This window comes from Lampetra fluviatilis, chromosome 79 (assembly GCF_964198595.1).
Source record: "Lampetra fluviatilis chromosome 79, kcLamFluv1.1, whole genome shotgun sequence".
Taxonomy (NCBI): domain Eukaryota; kingdom Metazoa; phylum Chordata; class Hyperoartia; order Petromyzontiformes; family Petromyzontidae; genus Lampetra; species Lampetra fluviatilis.
This window is the reverse complement of record NC_136353.1, coordinates 71,139-92,970: the sequence shown is the minus strand read 5'-3', so window position 1 is coordinate 92,970 and position 21,832 is coordinate 71,139. Positions and strand designations below refer to the sequence as shown.

The 21,832-nt window shown below is 46.3% G+C and overlaps 1 protein-coding gene across 2 annotated transcripts in view; it reads right to left on the bottom strand.

Annotated features, from left to right (window-relative positions):
* LOC144953613 (NACHT, LRR and PYD domains-containing protein 3-like) overlaps positions 1-19,979 on the bottom strand; it is a 274,124-nt gene extending 254,145 nt beyond the window's left edge. For both annotated transcript variants that reach the window (XR_013640856.1, XM_078884202.1), the window contains exon 1: positions 19,906-19,979. The gene's annotated coding sequence lies outside the window, so the exon portion shown is untranslated. The remainder of the gene's footprint in view (positions 1-19,905) is intronic.
* Between the last annotated feature and the right edge of the window lie 1,853 nt (positions 19,980-21,832).

The following is a 21,832-nucleotide window of genomic DNA, read 5'->3' as shown; positions in this document are numbered from 1 at the left end:
GATGTAAGGCAGCGGCTGCAGAGGACGATCGCGCTCCCTCGTCACCCTCACTTGACTCAGCGTCGGCCCGAAGCAGCGATGGCATCGCCGGTCGCACCCGTGGTGACGTTCCGCCCGTAGGTGGTGACGTGGCAGGTACTGTACTCCCGCCGTTGGACGCGATGCTTAGAGCGGCCACGCCCTCAACAGCAGCTGCGGCGATGGCGGGAGTTTCAAAATGTTGCCCCGTTGAAATGGCGGGAAGGCGCTGTGGTCGTTGGCTGCTGTCGCCCCGTGGCGGTCCCGCAGCCCCCAGCCGCGTGATGTTGTCGAGCATGGCGGCTGCGGCGTACAGCAGCTCGGCCAGCTTCGCGTGCGCCTGCCTCAGCCCCTCCGTCGACGGCTCCCCTTCCTCCAGCTGCTGTGGCGTGGATGCGCCCAGCCCCGGCTGGTCGATGGCATCTTCAGCCGTGTCGGGCCCTCCGACTGCAGTGGTGTCTTCTGCCTCTGGTACCCCGACTCGAGTCGTCCGGCGTGTATTCATGTTCGTACTTTGTTTCACTTCTGACGCCAGATGTAGTAACGCTCACGACTCGTTCACACCGGATAGTTGGAGGCACACTGGTTTATTTAACACCACACGTTGTGACATACACACTTGAGGGGGTATCGGCCCCCTCACCCGTCTATCTGAGGACACACCTCTTAGCAAACCCTAGCCTGCCTCTGAGTCCTCCGCTAATGGGCTAGGGGAGGCTATCTTGGCCCGACACTGGCCAGTCGGGCCCGGTACCCAGAGTCCAGACCAGCACTGGCTCTGGCTCTGGTACCACGCCACTGGCTCGAGCCTGCGCGGTCCTGATAAGGACGGCGTACCAGGGAGAGACCAGGGCTCTATCTAAGACGTCTTCCGTCTTCTCTTCTTAGCTAACACATCACTCCCGAGCCCCCCGATACATTCCCCTTTTATACTCCCCCCTCCCTGAGGGGTGGGGCCCCGGGGGATCGTAACGTCCGAAGCGCGGACGTCGTAGAGGGCACCTGCCCGTGCACTCACGTAGCCCCGCCCACTGTGTTTGTTTACCATAGGCTGCCATGCATAACGGGCTCTCTCTAACACCCCTACACATCCATCCTCACACATCAGCCTGATTGTTTTTCAGCGAGTGTCTCGTGACTCATGAAGGGAATCGCTGCGTCGGTGTCTCGTTCGTGCAGCTCCACAGTACACGCAGCAGACGCGCACTCCCTACAGAGGACCCACGGTCGCGCATTCTCTACGCCTACAGCACGAGCTCCAGCACAAATATACCCCATTTAGCGCCACAGACTGGTAGGGCAGTACTCTTATTGAGCCCATTTGAAGGCCCACACGGCAAAGGGGGGTAGAAATGTCCAGTACCACACCTGGCCACCTTTGTCTCATAGTTTCTGCTGATTACCTATTGTAACAGGCACTCATTTAATACAGACTCAGCTTAGAGGAGGGCCCAAAACCAGTGTAGATATCACATGCTATTAATAACCGTGGCTGTGTTTGTTGTGCAGCATGACTCGCCACAAACACACACATAGGCTATGCACACAAATATACACAGATACAAACGACGAAAATCTCCCATATAGTTTTTGACAGATTATTGGGATTAGTTCTGTGAGCGAGCACCTAAGAAGGCCGGTACGGCACATGAAGGGGTGGATACATACACACAATAACAGCCATATGTCACGAAAAAATTGTCATGTCACAAAGTGCTTGTGCCAGGCTAAGTACACATTGAGTTAATGTGGACTGTCGAAAGCTCATGGGCAGGAGGTTACAAGATAGATAAAGGTGCCATAGGTTGAGTGACATGAATGACTGGCAGATCTACCACCTGCGCTCCCTACTGTTCCAACTTGCTGCATTTTACTCGTCCTGCACTCTGATCGCTGTTGTGAGCATCACTCCTCTGCCCTCCATTATTGCTGGAGGTGGACATCCTTCACAAAACTCCTCCAGAGAGGCTGATTAACACCACTGGTACGAGCTGGCAGCAAGTCCAATCAGCTCCACATCCTTCTGTTACACAGCAGTCAAACTCTTCCCTATCGCGTTTGCCCCTTATATCTGACCAAACAGAAGTTACTTGGGTGTGCAGTGACTGGGCATTTGGGCCATATGTCACAGCCAATGCTGCCTCACCTGCCTTAGAAGCTCACTGATGGGAATTTGTCCAGATCTTTCAAGGATCTAAGCTGCTCACACAATCCAGTTTGTTAAACACACGGTGGATTGTAGACAACTTGAATATGCAAAACCAGTGTAGATGTTATTTTAAAAGGGATCCAATTTTCTCAAATATAGGGAAGGGAGGGGATATCTGGCTGAGAAGACCCAAAGCTTTATGTGGAGCGACAGGCAAGGCAGCTTTCACAGCGCGTTGCGCGCTGATTCGGAGCATGACATCTGCTGCCAAACTGGAGCTTGTCATAAGCACCCTTTCCAGGTATTGAAAAAATTTCCACTCTGTCCAAAACTGCCCCACCACTCATGGGGAATGGAGGGAGGGGAGAATACGATTACATAGAATACCCAACCAGATGCTTTGTTTTTTGTAGGGATGATCATAAACTCCATCTCTTAGTAGTACGTTCTATGTTCAACAAAATGTTATCCAGTTCATTCTGGATATAATTCTGCTGGTGGGAATGGCTGTAATGTAGAGCTGGGAAGTGGTAACGCATGCTCCTGACGAATGAGGAACCGACAGATTGGGACCAGTTTCAAGAATATATGAAAAAAACGCCACCAAAACCTGCCCAAGAACCCGTTGCAGTATTCGGAAAGAATTGATTAGTAATGAAACGTGGTGCTGAATGGAAAAAACAATAATGTAAACACTGCGACAAGGGTCAATAGAAGACTACAAGGACCGAAGAAGGCAATGCAAAACCCAGGTCTGGAACAATCAGAGGCTGTCTGATGGAAAAGCTGCAGCAATGGAATAAGAACTCTCAAACAGTCTAATCAAGGATGTCTTTGCAAACGTCGGTTAACTCCAGGGAGCCTACTTAAATGTTTAATGCGCAATGACAGATGCTAGTGGCAACCTGGTCAGCAGTTGGAGGAGAAAACTAGCATGTTGAAGTAATTTTATTCCAAGTTGCAGAATCACTGTTTGTCATATCTCTCTGAAGAGCTCATGCAAGCCACCTCAACAACAGCAACCAAAAACCCCACAACTCCTGCTCTGAGCCATTTGAGCATAAAGTGAGGGGTGCCCTAACAAAAAGTAAAAAAAATCTAAGTATCCACAATTTGCAATATCAGAGCAGAAATGCTGACATCCAGAGACTCAACGATCATCAAATGGTTAAGTAGGATCTTTTAGCACACGTGTATTGCATGCTTGATACCAGCTTTCAATGATGAAGCCTTTTTGGATGAACTGCATGCAGTCTTACTCATGCTGTGTCAGTCGAAGAAGTGGTTGCACCACATTGTCTACACTTATCTATATTTGGCCTGCAAAAATTAGCCTCAAGCAAGTTTTGATGTACAACGTGGGGTATGACTGAAATAATCTGCTGAGCAATCAAATTGTACAAGGGCGGATGATAAATATGTCCACCTGGCAAAAGCAGACCTATGGATGTGTAGTGATGCTGACATAAGTTGTGACTTTTTAAGAGCCTTCATTCCTACACAGCGCTAATGATGCCCAGCGCTGGTTCTGGAGACTTGAGCTCTGTCTCATCTCCAATGTTCCATTTTATACCTCCCAAGCCCCGTCTCTGGAAGCTTCTATCACCCCACTCCCTTCGGCCAATCCTGACCCTTCGCCACCTACGGTTCTCATCCTTGCTTCCTGCCTTTTTACATTTTTCAATTCCATACACCAAGCGATCAAATTCACCATGGAGGTGGAAAAGGATGGCAAGTTACCATTTTTGGATGTTTAAATCGAAAAGAGGCAAGATGGCTCAATGGGACACTGTCTACAGGAATGCCACCCATACGGATGCCTACCTAAAACCTGACTCCCACCACCATCCATCCCAGAAGAATTTCCTCATCAAAACTCTACACCGTAGAACTCGATGTATTTCTGACCATTATTGCCTAGCTCGTGAATTGGAACACGTGCCCAAGCTCTCTGGATGAATGGATATTCAGACCACACAATCCATAAAGCTATCACCCTAACCGTTGGGAAAGAACTATCTGAGGACCCAATCAAAACCATCACCTTGCCATACATAGCAGGAGTCACCAAAAATACTTCCAAAATCATGAGCAAACACAAGATCCAGGTTCGATTTAAGACATTACATAAAATCCATTATCTGAGCCTATCTGTGAGGGATGTGATCCCTGACATGCAATACCCAGCATCTACAAATTAAACTGTCTGCGGCAGTAGTTACATTGGGGAAATGAAGCGACATGTCTCGGACCGTGTTCGTGAACATAAGGTAGATCTGAAACACGGGAGGACCAATACCTCGGCCGTGGCTGATCATTGTTTTAATACGGTGGGCTCACGTGAAATAGATTTCTCCAAGACAAAGGTACTTTGCAAACCCACTGGCTATGAACAAAGATTCGTTCATGAAGCCATCCATATATATAGATGTGTACAAACTGAGCAATCATTGGAAGGACGTTATTAACCAGTTTAAGTCATAACTGGCTGTGATGTTTCCATCCTACGTTCCGATGTTAGTTGTTATTTTCGGCTCTCCGATATTACATTAACAGGTTAAATTTTTCACACTAACACAGCCACCTTGCACGCCAACGTGGCGGCAGCTCTGCGATCTTACATTTGCATGCTAATCTCTCGCATTAGCATAGCTGCTGCATTGGCAGTGGTGCGGCATTGTCATTGTTGCTGCATTGGCAGTGGTGCACTGCCCAGGACCCTGGTTGCTGCCGAAACACAAGGGCCACGCCCATCCCAAAACCTTTACAAACATTTTACCTTCAGAGGCTAACTCCTTTGACTGAAGACGACCGCTTGTGTTGTGATTGAAACGTCGTAGTTTTTAGTTATTTTCTTTGAACCTATCTACGTCACTTGACCGAAAGACCCAAAGAATATTAATTCCTGCAGTCACGAAAGCTTTAAGTCAAGATTTAAGTGGGGAGCATGTTCTATCAGTCTCTGGTCGCTCGCCGGAATTGTTCCCTCAGGGGGCCTCAAGCCACACTGGACCGTTTCCACCATCTTCGGAGTCTGCAGAGATCGACAGATCCCATTCTCTCCCTCTCTGCATAGTTAGTATGGAGAAACGCATCCCTTAAAATACAGAGTAAATTAATTAATTGGCCAGCATGGAAAATCAGCTAATAATGACAAGATCGGGGACCTGTTGACCGAAAAGAAGATAAACTTTATTATTTCCATCAGATACAGGCACAGCAGAATATCCCACAGTCACACTTCTACAAGTATCCATACATCAGGAAAGCCATCAACAAGGCCTCAACCAAAAACTTTTCCCAGAGCACCAACCCCATAACGGACTGGCTTGTGGAGGCAAATAAAGACGTACAAACGAGCAGAGGCGTGTTGTATCCTAAGCCTTCTTCCATCATTGATATATAATGAATGAAAACACACCAAAGCGCAGCAAACTGCAAAACACCAGGTGTTGTAGTAATGAACGGGAGGAGGGCTAGGATCAGAATTGCAACCTTGCTTCAAGGAAAGATAAGGGCAGAGACAGTGGGAGAGTCAGCCAGACATGGTTAAGGCAGGGGGCCCAACCATCTATGACCTCAGCGCATGGGCGAATAATGGGGCAGTGTCGACTCGAAGGCAATGAAAGGAAGCAGAGGCGCCTTTGTCTGGATCACGGCCACAGAAGGCCGGGGGTCATCACTGATTGTGTGTTAGGGATTTCGAGCTAATTGGAACACGTGCACACAGGGAGGAGAAATACGCCTTGTTCTCCTGCAGCTGAGGGAGCAAACCCAAAAAAAAGGCCAAGGAATTAAATTATTAAATAAGTGGGTCAGCTCAAGGCTGTGTACACACGTGAGGGGGCCTTGTCCTGAAATTAATCACACTCCCAGAGCAGAAGGTTGGATGACCACAGTGAGACGAATAAGAGTGTTGTGCCTCTCTCAAGGCTGCAGGCTCAGCTGAACAGCGAGGCTGCGGGGGTCACCAGAAGTTCGTGTTCGCCTAGTTAAGTCAAAAAGCTCAATTATACTGTATTGCTATTAAAGTCACGTTAAAGTCGGAATTTAACAACAGGGTGGGCTAAAGTTGTTGATATGAAATGTTATTTCCATACTTTAAATACTTTATATACAACTCGACCCGAAGCATAACGGGATGAATCACCACCAGGTCGAATATAAAATACATAATAAAAGAGCGATGTTAAACCCAGGGTCGGAGAGAAAGGGAGATCCCGGCCGTCTTTGTATCCCCGCAGCGCGGGATAGGAGTGTATACGCTCGGGGAAACACCTCCACTTGAGTCAAGCACCACGATGGGAAATGACAGACCTTAGGTTACATACAGAATCATAACTGTGAAATGGTAAGGGACAAATGTTAAAACTTTTAATCATTTCTTTGTGCGTCAGCGAGGGTCGGAGGGAGTGTGCCCCTCCCTCCAGGTGGTGCAACACGGACGATTTGTAACGTCTGTGTTTTGGTTCATGAAGAAGGCCAAACAAGAGATAAATCGCACCCAGACGGAGAGACGACCTCGAGGCAATTTGTAACACTTGACTGTTTGCTCGTGGATTTTATGGAGGGAATATGACAACGGAATATACCGTGGGTGATGCACACAAGGACACACGGACGTACGGACACACACATGAACACACCTACACACGGACAGATCCTGACACAGTAAATCAAAAGAAAACCCCGCCTTGTGGGCAGGGTCTAAAGGGATTTTTCGGCATAAAAGAAAGGACCCTGAGCATTGGAAATCAGTTCGACCAGGAGGGTCAACTCATCAGCCGAGTTCGACCAGTGGGTCGGCTCAGGAGCTCGACCGGGAGGGTCGGCTCAGGAGTTCGACCAGGAGGGTCAACTCATCAGCCGAGTTCGACCAGTGGGTCGGCTCAGGAGCTCGACCGGGAGGGTCGGCTCAGGAGTTCGACCGGGAGGGTCGACTCAGGAGCGAGCTGCGACCAGCGGGTCGGCTCGACTCATCTTCAGTTCGACCGGGAGGGTCGACTCAGGAGCGAGCTGCGACCAACGGGTCGGCTCGACTCTTCAGCTCGTCTGGGACTCAGCCGAGTTCAGCCGGCTCTCGGGGCTCGACTCAAGCGGCTCCCCATCTCCTCTGCAGGCGGGCAAGACCCGCTTGACACTCAACTCGGCCTGCGTGGGTCAACCTCTGCCGAGTCGGAGGCCTCTGCTGCCGCCGACGGTCGCGGTTTGGCGACCAGGCGACGACCCAACACTGCACGCTGCGAGCGAGCTGTGGGCGCCACTTACCGACCGGGTTCCGAACTACGACAGCGTATCAACAGGCATCCAACCAATTCACCACGGTGACAGAGGAGCGACTGATACGTATGACGCGCACCGCCCCCTCACCACACGACCACCAGGCATCTGTTTGACATAAAGAACCGACTCCGAACACTGACTATTCAAGACCACTCTTACCACTCAAACACACTCGAACCCATAAGCCATCCGTGGCTGTGAAGAAAACACTCGAGACCGAGTGATGGCCATCCGTCGTTTATAAGAGTATTCGTAATTTTTATCTTTAATATTTAGTGGGCTGTACTCTTAATCGCATAAATTCCCAACAGATCCATCAATACGAATTGATTCTTGGCACCTCCTTCCGCCGAGCCACGCTCACGTGGGGAGTGGTGGCCCACCAGATCCTTATCAGGTGATCTGGTCCCCAATTAGTAAACTTGATAAGATAACGATCTTCGGAAAAGGAGCACCGTCGCAGGCCCTTACTCCGAGCCATTCTGTTGTCAGATAAACTGCCGATGTATCTGTTGAGATTGGTGCCTTTAAGAATAATAACTGTTTTTGATTGTGTTTTTCATCACCGTATAATCTTTCAAGTATCTTTCAGTCATAATCGCCGCACGTACTCGCATCCTCTACAGAATATTCAACTGTCCCGTGACCCAAGGTGCTAACAACGTGATAAGGGTTGCATATGATCAATAAGGAGGGCGGTACTGCGTGAACAATATTGAGTATAATCATTCATTAAAGTTAAGGTTTTTCTTTGCATAGTATTTGCATGTTTTAACGACTCTCTCTCTCACTAACAACCATCGCGTTATGCGGGATCCATGTGCCGTTGTCAAAGTGAAATCAGACAATCATTGATGATACTGTATTGATGCCGTGTTGACGTTCCGGGATTGAAAGTTCGCATACTATATCATAGTTGAGGTTGAATTAGTAATAAATTGATTAATACAGAAGTGGTTGTGTGATTCTTTCCTGAAATCTATGCATAAGATCTGCTTCTGCGTTGAGATCTGAACTTGGTGACCTTAATAAACACACTAATACATACTCAGTAAATGTTAAAGCGATAACGGGGTGAACCGGGGACCTAAAATATAAGCGAGAATGAGACGAACCTAGACAACGATGCCGAGTTAATATAAGTTAATCTTGCATACTTACACCACACCTGCATAACTGCATACGATTAATTGCCTTATTCCGATCGATAACCCACCCTCGTCACCGAGGCGGGGTCTGGTTAACATAACGACTTGCATTATCATAATTACACCCACTCGCATAATTACTACGATTACCTCTCGAATTGGCATAATTAAATGTGCATAATTACATAAATTAACATATTTACGGATAATTACACATTTGGCCAAATTTCATTTGATTATTATTATTTTCACTGAATATTCATAACCCACATATACAACATAATAATTTCACCCACGCACGCATACAACATAACAAATTTTGATACCCAACATATACAACATAATGGGGGCGTCGCCCGGGATTTCTCGCAGACAGTTTATGCATGAATTCAGGAACGAATCACTGTTGTGTTAATCAAAGTGTTGTGAACTAACGTTGCCTTGTGATTGTAAACGGGCGTAAAACAAAACAAAACGCGCTCTGAAGGGAAATACCAGAGTAGCAGAGTATAACAAAGACAGCTGGGCTGAGATTATTTGCTCGAGTTGAACTGACGCATCCTGTGATACAATTGTTTATATGTGCTCTGAAGGGGAATTCTAGAGTAACTCCTGCCACTTGAGATGATAGGATTAAGAATAATTTTTGAATGGGTGGCGGGGTACGGGGAACTCGTATTAAAACGTACCGACCAATCTGTTACAAAGCAGTACAGTCAGAGAGACATATGGGAAGGGAGCTGTATCGATAACACGAACACACCTCGGGGGAAACTAATTGACTGGATAAAATGTAACAAAGGCGAACACGATGCAAAAACTACAGGAAAGGCAGGACAGGACTCATTCCTTTTCACACAGGCATACAGACAGGGATTGTGGAATGAAGGAAAATTCGGAAAGGAAACAGGAGAGAAATCGTCTCTAATAAACGAGGAAAAATGTCCTCACACCATCGTAAGGGAGGAGAAATCAGGGCTCGCGACACCAGCGAAACTCACAGACGTGGATCCACAGAATAAATATGGAAGTAACATTAAATCACACTCATTCGAGAGAAGGGATGGAGAGATACATATGCAAACAAAAACATGTGAGATTGACAACTTCACAGATAGAGGGAAGCAAAATGTTAAAGTAAAGTCGACAGGACGTGCTCCGCTAAGGGCAGAGGCAAAAACTGAAGGGAAATGGCAACACGAGCGACACGGCATTGGGCGCGCACACAGGAAATGCACACCGATTAATCACGCCCGACACAGAACAGATAAAAGTGACAGATTGCCTGATGATAACTTGTTTGATGATGACGCTGACGGCGATCAACTTTCGGAATACTTATTCAACAGTAAAACCCTTAAATTGATGGACAAGGCTCTAGTCAGAATTCCCGATTTTGACCCCCACAATAAGACTATGGATATCCACACACATTTCGCGACAGTGGAAGAGGAGGCAATGATTAGAGGGTTGATGAGACGGGATGAAAAAGCGAGTTTGTTGAAACGAAGCTTAAATAAAGATTCTATCCCATGGGTAAAGTCACTACCACACAAGGTTAGAAATGATTTTAAACAACTGAGCCTGGCAGTGATTCGGAAGTTTGGAGAATATTCGACACTCACTGAGGGGTTTTATGCTGTAAAATCGATGACCCAGGGCATGGACCAAGATCCACGTGACTACCTCGTGCAATTTAAAAGAGCGTATTACGCAGGCGATGTGAATCAATACCACGAAGGAGATAAAATGTTCAAAATTATGTTTTTTGAATCCTTGAGCCCAGAGATTACAGAAAGGGTGAGAATGGTTTTGAATCCAGAAACCGCATCCTTACGCCGCATAGAGAGCAAGGCGTACATGGCATGGTTATACAGAGCTAAGAATCATAATTCGGATCCAGAACACAGGGAGAGGGATAAAGAACCCAGCCTCTCAGAGAGGAATAAAAATCACCGAGCAGTCCCACAATGCAGGACGGAGCAAACACGCACGCACACATGGCAAAATAACCCAGAGAGAGGTTGGCACGAGAATGAGAGCGGCACAAAGCCGAACATTCAGAGGAATCGTAGGAGGGAGAGGTTCAGAACAGAACCATACCAACACCCCATCCCACGACACACGCAAGGTTCAAATTACGCACAGAGATGGCAAGATAACCACCTAGCGGGAAGGTGTTACACAGACCGCGGAGGTATGGATGCGAACATTCAGAGGAATCGCAGGATGGGAGGTCAAACACAATCGATCCAATTCCGACCAATTCCTCCACCGGCTATACCAGGAGGGAATAGAGGAATAACACAGAATGCGGTCCAAAGACATGATAAACAACCCACAGTGAGCGCGAGCGAGCGGCCAATACGCGCCCCACCCGCCGAGGTATTAAACCCGAAACTCAATGAGGAATACAGGCAGGCTACAAGTGACAGGGCGGGCAAAAACGTGGACAGTACTCCCGTAAATGACGCGCGGATCGAATACAAGGACAGGGTTGCATTGAAGCGTGATCGGACAGTACAAAAACAGACAGCAGGGACACGCCCTGAGGAGCGCAGGCATGAGCCTTTGAATGGAAAATATCCAAGGGAAACCAAAATTTATGTGGATCGGAGTGCTAAAATGGAGACGAATGTCCATGACGTATCGGGAATGGTGTTGGAATCCAACACACTCGTAAAAACAGAGGGCAACATTACGAGGGACAGAATTAAATCGACACACTGACTCGGCAAATGTGCATGTAATCGCAGAGAGAGCGAATTGCCAGTGATGACGGAGTACAGAAGTTGGTTGTGTGCGCGAATTCTGATTATGTGCAGCACAATTTTACACCACACACTCCCACGACGCGAGAGAGTGAGAGGGGAAATTACAAAAACGAACCGGAAAACCGTGATCGAATGATCAAAGTGATAAGTGGTAAACCAGACACTCGGAACTTGGTAAAAAGATTGCAAGGATGTAACAGGAGGAAAATAACGCAAAAATGCGTTCGAAACCGTTACCTAGCGTTTCCCAGGATTTAACAAAAACAAAAAAATTAATATCCGTCGGAGTTATGAGGGATGAGAACCATGTAACTGGTGATATCGATGTTAAAGTTTATTTCTTTTGCTTATTTCAAATGTAACCTTGTTAAGATTGTGATACATGCGCGCGCTTTGGAAGGAATGCGTTATGGATTAGTACCGATGTTTAACGTTGTGTTTTATTTCTTTTGCTTATTTCAAATGTAATTATGTTACGATTGTGATACATATGCGCGCGTCGTAAGAAATAACCGCCGAGAGTGAGGGTGGCTTATAGATTCATAACACAAAAAAAAGGGGCATTTACTTGGTTTGGAAATTCGCCAGTGGCCAAATCGACCCCTGATAATTTTCAAACGGCCGGATTGTTGTGTCTATCTTTTTTTTAATTAAGAACAATTCAAAAAAATATAATAATTTTTTTAATCTATATATATACCTTTTTTTAAATTAATTAATGAAAACAACTCACTTCTCCTCACAAGAACACCAGGAATCCATGAAACATGGAGGGCGGTTAAAATGTTGAGAGTTCGGTCACAAAGAGGTCATGGACATCCAAATGGACAAAAGATGTATGGACTAGCCTCCCGAGACATCTGGAGATATACAGATAAGGGCAGAATAAATAACGGTTGAAACTTCGCGTTTTCTTAACGTTTTCCTTACCGAAAAGTAGAAACTTAACAAAGATAATTAACCAACAAACAATAATTTTTATTATTATATGTTTCCTACCTACACGACCTTCCAAAAAAAAAAACTAAAGAGTACGAATTCCAGAAAGCTTAAGTGAAACATAATAACGCTTAACCTTAGGACATAAAAATTAACTCAGAATAAAACACCAATCTCTGGGGAACTAAACTAATGGGCATATCACACTACGATAATATGTAACATGTTTTCCAGGAAATGGCAGCCCTCCTGCTCACGCTCCTGCTAACGTACCTTGCCAAGCTAGAAGGGAGCCAAGGCCTGATGATGCCACCCAAGAATAACCGTAGAAACTATCTTTTTAACGATATCTCCTATAACACATAGTCAATAGAATAACTTCTCCCTCCCTTATCGTCTTCCCTTCCTTTAGAATATATTTTTTTCCTCTCTCTTGTCACATATAACCATGTTAAGTTGTGACACGTACGCGCGCGTTGTAAGGAAATAACAGCAAAACTTGAGGACAATCAATGGTTCATGATGGAAGAAGGGTATACATTTTTTTTAAAATAACCCGTGGCCATTTGACCACTGGTCATTTTTAAAAGGGCGGAATGTTGTATCCTAAGCCTTCTTCCATCATTGATATATAATGAATGAAAACACACCAAAGCGCAGCAAACTGCAAAACACCAGGTGTTGTAGTAATGAACGGGAGGAGGGCTAGGATCAGAATTGCAACCTTGCTTCAAGGAAAGATAAGGGCAGAGACAGTGGGAGAGTCAGCCAGACATGGTTAAGGCAGGGGGCCCAACCATCTATGACCTCAGCGCATGGGCGAATAATGGGGCAGTGTCGACTCGAAGGCAATGAAAGGAAGCAGAGGCGCCTTTGTCTGGATCACGGCCACAGAAGGCCGGGGGTCATCACTGATTGTGTGTTAGGGATTTCGAGCTAATTGGAACACGTGCACACAGGGAGGAGAAATACGCCTTGTTCTCCTGCAGCTGAGGGAGCAAACCCAAAAAAAGGCCAAGGAATTAAATTATTAAATAAGTGGGTCAGCTCAAGGCTGTGTACACACGTGAGGGGGCCTTGTCCTGAAATTAATCACACTCCCAGAGCAGAAGGTTGGATGACCACAGTGAGACGAATAAGAGTGTTGTGCCTCTCTCAAGGCTGCAGGCTCAGCTGAACAGCGAGGCTGCGGGGGTCACCAGAAGTTCGTGTTCGCCTAGTTAAGTCAAAAAGCTCAATTATACTGTATTGCTATTAAAGTCACGTTAAAGTCGGAATTTAACAACAGGGTGGGCTAAAGTTGTTGATATGAAATGTTATTTCCATACTTTAAATACTTTATATACAACTCGACCCGAAGCATAACGGGATGAATCACCACCAGGTCGAATATAAAATACATAATAAAAGAGCGATGTTAAACCCAGGGTCGGAGAGAAAGGGAGATCCCGGCCGTCTTTGTATCCCCGCAGCGCGGGATAGGAGTGTATACGCTCGGGGAAACACCTCCACTTGAGTCAAGCACCACGATGGGAAATGACAGACCTTAGGTTACATACAGAATCATAACTGTGAAATGGTAAGGGACAAATGTTAAAACTTTTAATCATTTCTTTGTGCGTCAGCGAGGGTCGGAGGGAGTGTGCCCCTCCCTCCAGGTGGTGCAACACGGACGATTTGTAACGTCTGTGTTTTGGTTCATGAAGAAGGCCAAACAAGAGATAAATCGCACCCAGACGGAGAGACGACCTCGAGGCAATTTGTAACACTTGACTGTTTGCTCGTGGATTTTATGGAGGGAATATGACAACGGAATATACCGTGGGTGATGCACACAAGGACACACGGACGTACGGACACACACATGAACACACCTACACACGGACAGATCCTGACACAGTAAATCAAAAGAAAACCCCGCCTTGTGGGCAGGGTCTAAAGGGATTTTTCGGCATAAAAGAAAGGACCCTGAGCATTGGAAATCAGTTCGACCAGGAGGGTCAACTCATCAGCCGAGTTCGACCAGTGGGTCGGCTCAGGAGCTCGACCGGGAGGGTCGGCTCAGGAGTTCGACCAGGAGGGTCAACTCATCAGCCGAGTTCGACCAGTGGGTCGGCTCAGGAGCTCGACCGGGAGGGTCGGCTCAGGAGTTCGACCGGGAGGGTCGACTCAGGAGCGAGCTGCGACCAGCGGGTCGGCTCGACTCATCTTCAGTTCGACCGGGAGGGTCGACTCAGGAGCGAGCTGCGACCAACGGGTCGGCTCGACTCTTCAGCTCGTCTGGGACTCAGCCGAGTTCAGCCGGCTCTCGGGGCTCGACTCAAGTGGCTCCCCATCTCCTCTGCAGGCGGGCAAGACCCGCTTGACAGCTCAACTCGGCCTGCGTGGGTCAACCTCTGCCGAGTCGGAGGCCTCTGCTGCCGCCGACGGTCGCGGTTTGGCGACCAGGCGACGACCCAACACTGCACGCTGCGAGCGAGCTGTGGGCGCCACCTACCGACCGGGTTCCGAACTACGACAGCGTATCAACAGGCATCCAACCAATTCACCACGGTGACAGAGGAGCGACTGATACGTATGACGCGCACCGCCCCCTCACCACACGACCACCAGGCGTCTGTTTGACATAAAGAACCGACTCCGAACACTGACTATTCAAGACCACTCTTACCACTCAAACACACTCGAACCCATAAGCCATCCGTGGCTGTGAAGAAAACACTCGAGACCGAGTGATGGCCATCCGTCGTTTATAAGAGTATTCGTAATTTTTATCTTTAATATTTAGTGGGCTGTACTCTTAATCGCATAAATTCCCAACAGATCCATCAATACGAATTGATTCTTGGCACCTCCTTCCGCCGAGCCACGCTCACGTGGGGAGTGGTGGCCCACCAGATCCTTATCAGGTGATCTGGTCCCCAATTAGTAAACTTGATAAGATAACGATCTTCGGAAAAGGAGCACCGTCGCAGGCCCTTACTCCGAGCCATTCTGTTGTCAGATAACCTGCCGATGTATCTGTTGAGATTGGTGCCTTTAAGAATAATAACTGTTTTTGATTGTGTTTTTCATCACCGTATAATCTTTCAAGTATCTTTCAGTCATAATCGCCGCACGTACTCGCATCCTCTACAGAATATTCAACTGTCCCGTGACCCAAGGTGCTAACAACGTGATAAGGGTTGCGTATGATCAATAAGGAGGGCGGTACTGCGTGAACAATATTGAGTATAATCATTCATTAAAGTTAAGGTTTTTCTTAGCATAGTATTTGCATGTTTTAACGACTCTCTCTCTCACTAACAACCATCGCGTTATGCGGGATCCATGTGCCGTTGTCAAAGTGAAATCAGACAATCATTGATGATACTGTATTGATGCCGTGTTGACGTTCCGGGATTGAGAGTTCGCATACTATATCATAGTTGAGGTTGAATTAGTAATAAATTGATTAATACAGAAGTGGTTGTGTGATTCTTTCCTGAAATCTATGCATAAGATCTGCTTCTGCGTTGAGATCTGAACTTGGTGACCTTAATAAACACACTAATACATACTCAGTAAATGTTAAAGCGATAACGGGGTGAACCGGGGACCTAAAATATAAGCGAGAATGAGACGAACCTAGACAACGATGCCGAGTTAATCTAAGTTAATCTTGCATACTTACACCACACCTGCATAACTGCATACGATTAATTGCCTTATTCCGATCGATAACCCACCCTCGTCACCGAGGCGGGGTCTGGTTATCATAACGACTTGCATTATCATAATTACACCCACTCGCATAATTACTACGATTACCTCTCGAATTGGCATAATTAAATGTGCATAATTACATAAATTAACATATTTACGGATAATTACACATTTGGCCAAATTTCATTTGATTATTATTATTTTCACTGAATATTCATAACCCACATATACAACATAATAATTTCACCCACGCACGCATACAACATAACAAATTTTGATACCCAACATATACAACAGGCGTGTCAGCTCAACTCAGATGAAGAGCGGATTAGACTAAAAAACAAGAAACTGTGGGAAGCAGTGCTGAGATATGACATCTGAATCCCCGCCCCACCCCCAAAAGGGGGGGGGGGGGCAGGGATATAGTGAGCATAGGCAGTCGGTTCTAGGTCGCTCCCATTGAAAGTGATCTAATATAAAATCTCTAACTCCTTTTCAGACTGTCCCAGATGCCCACAAGGCACTACACAATTTGCATGCCTTGTGGATATGCTCAGACATTGCCAATTTATACTGGAACATCGCCATCTACTTCTACTCGATCTGTGGCACCGAGGTCGGCCCTTAAATTGATTCATCCTTGTGGGGCCTCAAACTGGTGGGGGTATCCGCACACCAACACACATTACTCCAAGTCTTCTATATTCTGGTAATTCAAACTGTCCTGGGAAACTGGAGGCCTTGTTAGAGATCTCTATTTCCATTAGGAGCGATGGAGCACCTCAGCTACACGATTAAGGGAGGAAGAAAAAATGACTACATGAGGCAACATGTACCCTATTCCTTCAGAATCCCGTGTAACATCAAACACCTAGACGTAATGAGGAAAGAAAAGAACCAGTGGGCGGGGGGGGGGTAACAGGAATCACACCACTCTACCACACTCTGACCGACAGTGGTTCCCAGGAGGGATAATGGCAGAGGCAGGCTTCACACTTATGTTGTTCTTTATATTATTTTATTTTCCCATTCATTTCATTCATTTGGTTCTAACCCCCCTGCCCCGAATACCCCTCCCCACCCTTCCCCTCTCTCCTCTAATGCTCCTCTCCCGATCTTTAGCACTACCTTTGGGAGGGAAAGGAACCCGACAAACCCCAAACAGCCCCCGTTAGGAGGAGGGTAAACACCCAGTGGGAGCGTGGCTCCTAATCACGTGACCCGTGCGCAAATCTCTTTACCCTCTGTTTTGTTCCCGGTTGCAGGTTCAAGAAAAAAACGTAAAAATGTAAACAGAAAACAAACCAACATATTTGTTGCGCAGGTTTTTAATTAACTGGTCCAGTTTGTCGAGTGAGGTGCGTAATATTGCACTCCTCTCACTTTCGAAAGAATTGTACTACCAGTTGCAAAACCGATCTGCTTCATACCGCTCTAAAGAGCTCATGCAATCCACAGCTTTAGTCATTCTTGATTTGAAGCTTTCGTGAGTGCAGGAATCCATACTCTTTGGTTCTTTCAACCTACGTGACTTCACCGAAACAACCAAAGAGTATAGCTTTAGTCATGTTAACCTTTTAAATTTAGATATCTTTCTTATTCAGGAGCCAAACTTTCAATTACAGTCAATTTTACTTCCATATCCCCACACAAACATGAATAAGGATTTTTTTAAATGAAAATTGTTACTTGTTAGACAGCATGAATGGTTGCTATAGTGTCTATGATGGGGAATATACTTCGGATGGTAAAAAAAGAGTAAAGCAGACGAATGGAAATTAAAAACGATATTCAGAATCATTCATTGCGGTTATAATTTTTATGGTGCTGTTTATACTGTTGATGGTGTTGGTTGTAATTTTTAAAAGAGATATTGTACACCAGTTAATTCCTTCTTACAACAACAATAATGAAGTATTTTCAAATGCACTGCTGCAGGCAGTCCTCCCCATGCCGTCGCAGTCGTAAAGGTTGTTGAACCATACTTCCGCACTCTTCTGGATTTGACCAGCAAAAATTCGCCTCGAGAAAGTCTTGACATGCAGAGTTGACTGACATTTTCTGCTGATCTGCTGAGCAGTCAAATAGTACCAGGGGAGAATGTAATGGGAGGGATAGGGGCGTAGGCTCAGTTACGAGCTCTCTCATACAACACACACATCTTCAATATTTGAGAAAAAAAGACAACTGACAAAAGGACACCCATTGATGTTTACGTCCAAGGCGCAACAACTAAATCTGCGTCAAGCTCGGAATGTCGCCCGTCCAGCCTTGTCACACACAGGCAGTGGAGGGAACAGAGTGGAAAATAATACAATGGAGAGTGCATTTACAGAGCATGTCGAATATATCTGAATAAAAAAATTCAGTGCAGGACAATCAGACAAGCATCATGGGGAACAAGGAGGCGTGCATAGACTGCATACATTCATACAGAGAGAACAGACAGTCATGGGCACAGGAGAAGTGGGTGGATGGTGAGAGACAGGCTCAGAGAATTGTGCCAGAAGGGAAGAATAAGTGCCCTGATAATGAGTCAAGTTTGACGAAAAACTCCCTGAGTTGCTGGGCAGAGAGGACGGAGGGGAGTAGACAACGATGAGAGGGGCAATAGGAGAGCAAGGCTAAAAGAGAGGAGTGAATATTTTTTTTATATTCATCAGGTAAAGCCTACTGGAGCTATTAAGCTATGTTTGAGAAGCTACCTGGCAACAAATGATGGTACTATTTGGTTCTTTCGGTAAAGTCACGTAGAAAGTAAATAAATTAAATAATATAATACGACGTTTCGATTGCAACACAAGCAACCGTCATCAAGTAGAACTAAATTTGAGATAGAGACAAAACACAGACACGGAGACACACAGACACACAAGCAGAGAGAAAGACAATACAAAGACACACAGAGAGAGAGAGAGAGACACACAATATAGACACACAGAGACCCAATGCCTGTGTCGAGGCCTTAAATGGAGAGATGGGGGGGCAGAGAGAGAGGTGGGTCTGCTGGGGCAGCTGATGGAGGAGAGAAATTAGCATGATGCCCTGAGCATGCTTGCGCACGAGACATTCAATCTCAATAACATTTGCAGGTGAAATATTTTATGAAATTAAAGAAAAATGTGCAATTAAGGAAAACAGAGAAATTGAAAACTTCCATGACATGGTGGATTAAAATGATTAATCACAACTGAACATACAAGCCAAGCACACCAAGGTGATGCTCGCTTCATCAACCCATCCTCACACATCAGCGCGATTGCTTTCTAGCGCCTATCTCGTGACTCGCGAAGGGAATTTCTGCGTCGGTGTCTCGCCCGTGCAGCTCCACACGACCCACAGCAGACGCGCACTCCCTACAGAGGATCCGCGGTCGTGCGTCGTCTAAGCCTACAGCACGAGCTCCAACACAAACATCCCCCCCCATGTAGCTCCACAGACTGGTGGGGCAAGTGCTGTTATTGAGCCCCTATTAAATGCCGGAATGGCACACGATGGGTGTTCAGAACCACGTGGGACCGCCTTTGTCTCCCCAATGTGTCATCTTTACACACCGCCCCAGATACTCATTTTAGTTACACACACAGTGACCTTGCTCATGAGACACTGCACACACACTCACACGTGCTACACCATCTTCCACGCACACACAGACATTTATGCACCAATTAAAAAAATCTGCTGTGTTGCCTAAACAGGCGGTTTATAGTCTGGACCACACCACCCACCGTCCCCCACGCACCACAAACTCCCCACACTCACCCACGCCGTGAAGTGTCACACGACCCACCGTCCCCCACGCACGACGACAAACTCCCCACACTCACCCACGCTGTGAAGTGTCACACCACCCACCGTCCCCCACGCACCACAAACTCCCCACACTTACCCACGCTGTGAAGTGTCGAGTCGCCCGCGTCTCTTGCCTATGACACGCGCAGACGCTGCCCCGCTCCCCGTGTCTCCTCCTCCGCTGCTTTCTCAGTCTCAGGTCCTGACGCCAGCAGTGGCATCAAGAAGTCTCCTCCAGTAGCAGCAGGAAGGAGAGAGGAGGGGTGAGTGGGGGAGGGGTTAGGGGAGGGATGGGTGAAAGGGTGGAAGGGTGCGTGGGTGGGTGGGTGTGGAAGGGTGATTCCTGCAAGCACTGTTTTTCTTTATGTGCGGTGTTACATTTGATGATTTATTAATTCATTTTCAATTATCATTTGCCAGGGCTTCACAATCATTAAGCAATTTTAAGTTAAATATAAAAACTCACATTTCTAAACTTGCTTTTAAGATTATTTAATGGTGTCATTTTTTAATATGCCTTAGACAGTAATTTATTATAATGCAATTTTGTTTTGTATGGAATTTGTTTTTATTCTTCTTGTGATTTAGTCTATTAATAATGTTTTTTTTCATCTGTACAGGACGTTGAATGACATCCTTTGCACGAAATAGTGCAATAGAAATAAATACTTGATTGATTGATGTGCAGAGAGTTGCGTGACTGAAATTTTCTGCTGATCTGCTGAGTAGTCAAAGAGTACCAGGAGAGAATGTAATGGGAGGGATACGGGGCGTGGGCTCAGTCACGAGCTTTCTCATACAGCACACACATCTACAATATTTGAGAAAATAAGACAACTGACAAATGGACACCCATTGATGTTTACACCCAAGGCACAACAACTCGATCTGCGTCAAGCTCGGAATGTGGCCAATCCAGCCTTGTCACACACAGGCAGTGGAAGGAGCAGGGTGGAAAATAATACAATGGAGAGTGCATTTACAAAGCATCTCAAATATATCTGCATCTCAACATGCAGTGCACAACAATCAGACAAGCATCATGGGGAACAAGGAGGCGTGTATAGACTGCATACATTCATACAGCGAGAACAGACAGTGATGGGCACAGGAGAAGTGGCTGGATGGCGAGAGAGACAGGCTCAGAGAATTGTGCCAGAAGGGGTGAATAAGTGCCCTGCTAATGAGTTAAGTTTGACTAAAAGCTCCCTTAGTTGCTGGGCAGAGAGGACGGAGGGGAGTAGACAGCGATGAGAGGGGCGAAAGAGGCGAGCAAGGCTAAAGGAGTGGAGTGACTATTGTTTTTTTATCAGGTAAAGTCCATGAGCTATTCAGCCCTTTTTGAGAAGCTACCTGGCAACAAATGATAGCTCAACGAAGTGGCTTAACACGTGGAAATGTATAGCAACTACATAATCTAAATGCGTAATTCTGAATGTGGAGGGAAAAACCGGAAGATCTGAAGAAAAATCCACGTGAACACGGGGAGAAATGCCAACTACAAATATACAACAGGCGTCAGGGTCAGGACCAAACCCACGACCTCATGCATACCAGACTAGGGAGATAACATCTCGCCCCCATGGCGCCCCATGAGAGGGAGAGGCAGGCAGGAGCGAGTCCATGGAAGATCTTGAAGACGGCGAGACGGAATATATTGATGACTGTGCTGTGAATGACAAGACTCCAAGTTACATGGCACCCTTGATAAAGATCAAATTTTTACTTCATTTAAATATTTACAGCGAGGTAGGTTTTACTCCATTATATCGCATTGTGAACTCGGGCATCTACATGAGAATGAGTCCCATAGGCAGCACCATGGGGTGAAGGGGACAGTGGGGGATATCGCTTTCTCACTTGACTGACTTGGCATGAGTAATAGACCTCAGCCCTGATTGGCAATGTCTATGAACAGGGAGGTATGAGCCAATCGTATCAACAACAAAAACCGCGATTTGAAAGTAGACACTTCTGTTAAACTACGCTTTACCATACAATACATTGATGCAAAGTGCAGTAAA